Source organism: Lampetra fluviatilis, chromosome 25 (assembly GCF_964198595.1).
Source record: "Lampetra fluviatilis chromosome 25, kcLamFluv1.1, whole genome shotgun sequence".
Lineage (NCBI taxonomy): Eukaryota > Metazoa > Chordata > Hyperoartia > Petromyzontiformes > Petromyzontidae > Lampetra > Lampetra fluviatilis.
Genome location: NC_136299.1, coordinates 3,335,597 through 3,343,840, shown reverse-complemented (window position 1 = coordinate 3,343,840; position 8,244 = coordinate 3,335,597). Strand labels below are relative to the sequence as shown.

Below are 8,244 nucleotides of genomic sequence, written 5' to 3'. Positions count from 1 at the left end.
GCCAGGCCGGCGCAGCACACAAGGCGCAAAAGGCGGGAACGCCGGCGCTGTGAAACTGGCGGGAACGCCGCCGCAGTGAAATGGCAGGAACGCCGGCACCGCCGAAACGGCGCGAACGCCACAGCTGCGTCATCTTGCAATTTCGTCATCACTCACCAACACCCGGCCACTCCCTTGCCACCAGCAGCTGGTCGAGTTGACGAGCGACGTCGCTCCAACTCGCCGTCGATGGCGACCAGCCCGGGCCCGCAGCCTCCTCCCATGCAGGCTGCAGTTGCCCATCCCCCGGGGCACACCACCGGGGCCCCGGACTCCGGGGTCGTCGCAGGGAGAGGCCAGGTGCAACCCACACCGTCCATCCGCACCTCCGGTTGGGTCTTGCACTTCGCTGCCAGCTTTTACACCATGGCAGCGAAGGGTACAGCTTCTTCAAATGAATCAGCGAAAGTTCGATGACCACTTCTACACCAAATGTAGTAGGTTCAAATTAGGTGCACACACACGCAGCTTGGAGGCAACACTATTTATTAAACGGTAAATAATATAACGCTGTACATGAGGTGGTGAGCACCTTCCTCAACTCACTAACACTCTGGAACGCGACACAGACTGGGCCAGGCAGGCAACGGCCTGCCTGGCCCAGGACGACGACTCGGGACTTGACGACCGATGATGTCTTCACTTCGGAGTACAGTACAACAGCCGCGCTCTGCGTTCACACCACGCTTATATCTGCTTTGGCGTGGCTGGCTCCGTCCCGGCGTGGCTGGCTCTCTTCAGGCCACGCCTCCCTTCCCAGGACACGCCTCACTTCCCCCACCTCTGGGAAGGTCCGGATCCCTCCAGCACGTGACCCCCCAGGCACCCCCTTGGGGCCCCCAGCCCTCGTACAGGCCGACACAGTAGTGACCATTCTATGTCACTACAATTGTATAAAGGTCCAAAATAAAATATAAATAAAGTTTACCAGGTAAGGCCCACTGAGCTATTAGCTTCTTTTTCATAAGCGACCTGGCCACAAATGATAGCTCAACTAAGTGGCTCGTCACGTGAACATTTATAGCAGCCAAATTATTCCAAATTATCTAAGCGCATGTTTTTAAAATGAGAGCCCTATATTCACCCAGAGGCCGTACGTCGTATGCTCGTAGTGGACAAGAGTTACGCGATGCACTCCACTGTTTTCTTGTGATGCACTGCAGTGGGTGCGCTGCAGTGGGTGTCACAAAAGAAATTGTTCCTGGGTAGTAAGTGTTATTTCCTAATTGCTATTATTCCCCAAAAACGTTGCTTTTGTGACCAAGACAGTGATATTTTGAAATGTACATATTTTAAATGAGAAAACGTGGTGTGTATTTGTGTCATTCCTTCACGTAAAGTCCTGGTCACAAAAGCAATGTTTGTGGGGAATGATCGCCATTTTCTATACTTTTGAGGCATAAGCAATTAGAAAATAACACTTACTACCCAGGAACAAAAATTGTGTTACATAGTGTTATTTGTTTTCTGTTTCCATTTGTGGACAAGGCCTGCTGTGATCAGTTCGGATACGATTTTACAGCTCAAGTTTTTAAATGCGGGAAACGAAACAGGTGCATTAATACCATTGGAACTTAATTTGCCAGTAAAAAATATTTTAATTGTTTTTTTACCCTTCTATCTGGCAACAAAACTGACACCTTTTTTTTACAAGGAGTCATGTTTGCATAGACCACAATACCTGCAGCCATAATGCAAACAAAAAACATAACTCTGATAATGTGCACTGTCCTTGAAGTTGATTGGTCCACACCCGAGACAGCTTTCCTTAGAGCCTAGTCTCACATGGGTTGGACCAGATGACACCAAAAGGCGCACAACTCAAAGACAATGCACCATCAGAGTATGAGAGCTCGGGGTAAGCATTTACACCATTCGAACCTCATTTGTAAAAAAAAATATCCCGTAAAAACAAAGTTTTTCACTATAAATCCTTAATATGCGTGGTGGCTAGAGTCCTCTCGTCCTCTGGCTTGAGATGGCTGCCACCTGTGGGTCAGATGAATACCTGCCACCATTAAGCAATGTAAACATGACTCCTTGTAAAAAAGGTGTCAGTTTTGTTGCCAGATAGAAGGGTAAAAAAACAATTATCAGGTGCATTAATGTAATTCACTCATTTCTGCATCTTTCCAGTGGTGGTGTTTAAAATACACAGCGAAAAAATAGCTAACTTTAAATAGCCTGACCCAACCCATGGCTACTTTTACTTCGGTTAAAATGTTTTACTTACATTTAAGACCGCTTTCCCTCCCCTCCCCACTCCTACGCTCTCTCCCCCCGATTCCCCCCCGCCCCCCCCCCCACAAAGCCCAGCGTAAATGTGTGAATGCCAAGGAGTGGCAGGATACAGGTCTCAGTCTCACCTCGTGCCGGTAGTCAGCCCATATTTCCACTTCACACAGAGTTCCCATTTCACCCCCTCGTGTTTCCTGTCGACTCGGTCAATTCGTTCAGCGATCTTGTCCGTGATAACCGCGGTGAGCTTCTGTGACGCTACGTCCTCAGCTGCGTCTAACCAGCTGGTGCTCCCTCTTCATTCATGTAGAATACGTACAGAGGGATGGAGGAAAATGAGCCGAGCCCACAAGCTCACGGAGCCTCATGGGTCATTGAGCATGGGGACCTTGAAACAGGCCCCCTAGTGCGGTTTGTGGCCAGCTCCTGGATCAACAGAGCCTGGTTCTTCTAGCCACAGCGAGGGGGCTTCAGGAGAGAGTTCGTCTCGTTTTTGCTACCCCTCTTCCGTTGAAGGAGCACAGACTACAGTGGTTTACTATAGGTCCATCATATGGGTTGCAGAGCCTGGTAACCATTGGTATGGACAACCAGACAAAGGGCTATTACTATTGTGAACTATTACCAACTTCCTGCCCTTTCCGCAGCCACACGCTGAAAATTGTATAGATACAACATTTACGATGCGTGCAGAGTTGATTTAATGCAAAAGGGGGCTTTTTGCACACGTTTGCTAGAGTGATATATAATGTGTGTCTATGACAGGTGGAATGCATTTACATGATTAAATGTGTGCTGGTGCATGTATGCGAGAGGAGAGAGGAAAGCAATGCCTCTAATCCTAACATTAGCCTTACACTAACGGCCTTATTAAATTGTGCATTGTTCTATTGGTAAAACAGAGGTGCAATATTCCAAATGTGCATTGACGTGTAATTTGTTCACAGCAAATGTGGCATAGACTGCATTGAAACAATGGACACGTTTCTTTGATGCTCCCCGACTTTGTCCAACCCAACATACACTAGTTAGTGAATTGCGCAGGTTACATGGGGTGGGGTAAAGTGTGGGTAATAGTAAGATAAATTACCCTCTACAGGGGCTCTCTAGAGCTCCCTCAAGCGGAGGCTCGTCCACCGGCAGCAGCGGTGTAAGCAAACAGTTGCAGAGCTGCGCCTTTGCTCATTTATTTACCGCTGCATATTGGCAAACTCCAGCAGAAGATTAGTGCTGTGGTCAATATGCTCTCTGGAAGCCAGTTTACGTGGAATCTATAGTTCAATGTCTACGGTCGCTCAACAATTTGTGTGGGAGGATTGCAAAAGTAAGTCAGCCAGGTGGCACTGCAGTATTATTGGAGAGCATAGAATTACATTTGCAAGGTTGACATTTCAAATTCCTTCTGGCCGAACACATACAGTGGTAACCACCGAGTGGAAAGTCAACAGTGGCTGCCCTATGAATAGACTGGTATGTCATAGGAATATGGAATTTTGCCACGGGCTAAGACCACCGATAGAAATGTGTGTGTTTTGGATACAGGAAATAGTGCTGTTATCTCTGAGGTATGAAAAAAACAGGGACATCACAGAAATAAGAATATCTCACACTTTTAGAAAAGGGGAGAGCTACATGTAAATGCATTGTCTTGAGTGGTGTGTTGTCATTATTATTACTATACAACTTCATGAATAGAAAATTAATGACAAGCCACAGGAGTTAAATTGTGGCCATTCAACCCAAACTATGAACGACATATTAAACCTCTGTGGTCTGCAAGCCTCTCGTCGTGCCTAGCAGACCTCGACATTGGCATTTAACTCCTGAACATATTGCTGCCATCGTATGCAAAAATAGAATATAATAATTCTGCCACTGACAAAAACAACGTAGTTTTAATGTCATTGGAAGCCAGATTTACCAGCACAGCAGCTGCCTTAACATGAGAACAATCCTGGGAAAACTAGGACAGGTGGCAACCCTAATGGGGATACTCACGTTTAATGTCCATATAAAACAGCTCAAAGTGGGCTATTGAAGTGAAAGCAGGTAATTTTAAGCCCATTTCCCTAGATCAAATATCACGGAATACAGTATAAAGTTTAGCAATTAATCAAAGGCTGACTACTTGAGTACCTGTAACCAGACCTCTTATGCAACAGAACAATCTCAAGGGGAACTTAACTAGATGACTCAAGTGCCTAAGTTAAACAGTGTTCTAATGGCAACAACACTTGACCTCACTCGTAATTTAAGGGATGGTTTTATAAACACATGCATGCCTCGTGGTCAGTGCTGGGACTCGGTAAAATTAAACAAATCTAAAATACTTGAGTGTATCCTGAATGTAGATTTTAACAAGGGTCAGCACAGTGGCTTAGCAATTAAGAGTGTGCAGGAGGTTTGACAATCCACTGCTGGATGAAGGCCTCCTGCCAGAGGTGCCCAGGCACCACGCTACGGAGAGAGGTTGGAGGAGGGCGAACAAGGGCCGCCATTTTATTATCCGCCATTTTATTCCTCAGAGGTCGTGACGGGTTTATTTTTTTCATTCCTCTTGCTCCGTGCCACCCTTATGTACCGTTCTCGTTCTGCTGTGATATGCACCGATGCCCACTTTATTTAGGGAGATGTTGGCACGTAAAATAAATATTGATTAAGTTGCTTACACCGGGGCCCATGGCAATCAGGCATGGGCCTAACCACGTATGGGCCCACTGGTGAGCCCATGCTATCGCCTAAAAGCAAAGTCTCATGATGCTTGTTTTAACACTGAAGGTAACTTACGTAGGCTAAGCATCATGGTATTTTGATTAACGTACATACACAGTTTTTTTATTGAAATGATTAATTGATTAAGTTTTTATAATCCAGAAGAAATGTGCCTTTCAGCAATCCTATTTGTAAAACTAGAAAAATGTTTAAGCTCTTAGATGGTATGAACAGAAAGAGATTACGGAAGATAAGGAGGTTGAGTAATCAGATTAAGCTCTTTTGTGCCTTAGCCAAAACAATCTTTGCCTCCTACCCATGTTCTTCGTTTGCCAGTAGCTTCTCCTCGCTCGTTCAACAATTACAATGAGGTCCCATACCCTAAGTCTCCACCAAACAGAAACATCTCGGCTAACAAGATGAAAAATGTCGGTCTGATTTTCATTGTACATGTACAGCCCGTTTATCAATCCACTGCTGGATGAAGGCCTCCAAATGCCTTGTGGGCCACAAGGAACATTTGACCATGCTTCACCACACGGGTCCATGCAGGTTGATGGTGTGGATGTGAGCACAGAATAACGACAGAGTTTTTCCTCTGCCCTCTGGCTCCACCACGTCGCCTCACGTCATCACGTGGCATAACATCACACGCACCTCCTCGCTTTGACATCCCTCAAAAGACACCGGTGATATAACCATCAACTGCATCCGAAGCATCAACAGGCCGATGCGCACAACCTCCTTCATGAATGGGACATTAAAGACAAGCCACACACAGTGGTAGTCTGATTGTGGCCATGCTAGCCAAACTATGAACCACCAAGTGTAAACCGCACACCTCTGATTAGCACTGCTGGCTATGTACGGTGCGAAAGAAGTTCAACATACGTACACTGTAACCTTTGCTACTTCAAAGGAGAAATAGCAAATCTATACGAACTCTCTAAATGAAGCCCTCTCGTGGCTAGCAGACCTCGACATTAGCATTTAGATCGTGAAAAATGGCCTGCCGTACGGTAGCGAGATATTAACTACCTTGCCTGGTATACAAAAGGTCGTATACCAGGCGAGGTAGTTTTCATGTTCTCCCCATGGTCGCTGCATTTTTATCCGGGTCCTCAGGTAGAAAATGCATTTAGAGTTGAACTATCATTTATAATAGCCAGGTCGCTTCTGAAAAATAGGTATATAGCTCAGTGCGCCTTACCTGGTAAAAATAAAAAGTTAAAAACACATAATCAAGTTACAGGCCCATCATCTTCTGGAGAAACTCGGTGTGTGGTGATGGTGGGCGAGTGAGAGCGTGTTGTGTGCTGCAACATCAGAGAGACACTCCGAATATTTATTTATACTGGAGGAATCCGATGAGCTATAAAGCTATTTTTCGCAGATGTTCAGTTGTACATCCAGCTGCTGCCTTCGGCAGACAGAGTGTCGATGGCACCCATATCCTCGGAGAACGCTCGCAGTGGACACAAGTTCACACAGAGAACCAACGACTCAGAATCATCATATTTATACTGGAGGAATCCGACAAGCTATAAAGCTCTTTTTCACAGATGTCCAATAGAGGCAGGTCAGAACGTTCCAACAACAATAGCAAAACCAACGATCGGAGTTAATAGCACAGGCAAGGTAAGTAAATCACCAAAAAATACAAATAAAAAACTAAACTCGTTTTTTTTACGAGGCAAAGTCCACATCGAGCAGCGACGTATTCGCCTCATTGTCAGAAGCGACCTGGCCGCAAGAGCACAGCGTGGAGCGCTGAGATCACGGCCAGAACAGACAGACAGAGAGAGAAAGAGACGGGTTACACGGCCAACGGAATGCAACTGCAGTTCCTTTTAAAGCAGGCGACTGCGGTGGAGAGTCTTGGGCAAAATATAGCTGGGGTGTGCGGTGGGTGCAAACTTTGTGTATGTTTGATGAGGGCCGAATGCACAAAACGACCTGTAACTATGGCTTGGCTATAATAAACCTCGTGGCAGGCGCTGATAATTAGCTGGACAAATTCCAGGTTTGCATTTTGATTTTAATTGCGCCATTGTGCTCATTTGAAGCCGCTTATTAACACTGCTGGGTGCAGGGAGACGGGGGATTTCCAACACCTTGCCACTTGTGCCACAGCAGCATCCCACAACGATAATACACTGATAATCCATACACTCGAGATCTACCCCACGACGATTATACACTGATAATCCATACACTCGAGATCCACCCCACGACGATTATACACTGATAATTATCTATATGTAATGCGGGCGAAAGCGACCTTCCGGATGTGACGTCACGAGGAGGCGGAGCCAGGTGACGTGGGTGAAAGGTAGGGGGTCCTTAAGCGGGTAAACCGGAAGGAGAAGGCAGTCGGGGTGTGAATGGAAAGGTGTGGGGCCACGCGGGGGTACGAGCCGAGGGGGCACCGTCAGAAGCGGGAGCCAACCCTGGGAACAGTAGGGAGCTACTGGGAGGTGTAAAGCTGCAGATAGAGATAGGCAGTAAGGCTGTGTGTGAGGAGCAGCGGGGTGGCTGCCAAGAGTCGCAGGAGCGACGAGAAGGCGAGACAGCACGAGGCTGTCAGAGCTGCAGCAGGAACAGCCAAGGGAGCTGTGTGAGAGTACAGCAGCGGAGCTGCTGTGGGGCTGCAAGAGCGACAAGAACAGCAGCGGGGCTGCTGATGTGGACTGGAGTGACATCGGAACCAGCACAGAGAGAATAAGAGAGACAGCCGTGTGGGAACGCAGTACGGACCGAATAAAGGACACTGAGCCAGAGATCGTGGTCAAGTCTTTTATTACACTGGGGTCAGAAGTGAAACGGCATGTCTAAGCAAGTAAGGAAGAAAATTCCCCCGGCGCCAGCATCGGCTTCTTCGTCCGACGACGACGAATTCCCTCCGACCACGGATTCTGCTGGGGTGGTGGAGGAGAGCCCTGCTGAGGCGAGCACGGGGACGGGCGTGGAAGATGTCGGCGCGATGGCGGGTCCGTCAACAACATCGGACGCTGAGCAAAGATGGCAACAGGTGGCAGAACAACTGGAGACACTCAAGGACGTCCTGGCGCATCTGTGTCACCTCGTTACGCCAAGGACGACGATGGAACGAGAAGGTGCTCCACGGGCCGCCACGTTGCCTGCCCTGCCGCCGCCATTGGCCACGCGGCAAGAAGACGCCATCTTGCGCGCTCCGCGGCGCCAAACCGCCATCTTGGCCACGCCGCGGGCCGACGCCATTTTGAATTTACCTCC

The 8,244-nt window shown here is 47.8% G+C and overlaps 1 pseudogene across 1 annotated transcript in view; it reads left to right on the top strand.

Moving 5' to 3' along the window:
* The first annotated feature begins 228 nt into the window (after positions 1 to 228).
* The window catches only part of LOC144941607 (dual specificity protein phosphatase 10-like), a 142,969-nt pseudogene continuing 134,953 nt past the window's right edge, over positions 229 to 8,244 (top strand). Inside the window, exon 1 of the transcript XR_013639251.1 lies at positions 229 to 370. The product of XR_013639251.1 is annotated as a dual specificity protein phosphatase 10-like (transcript). The remainder of the gene's footprint in view (positions 371 to 8,244) is intronic.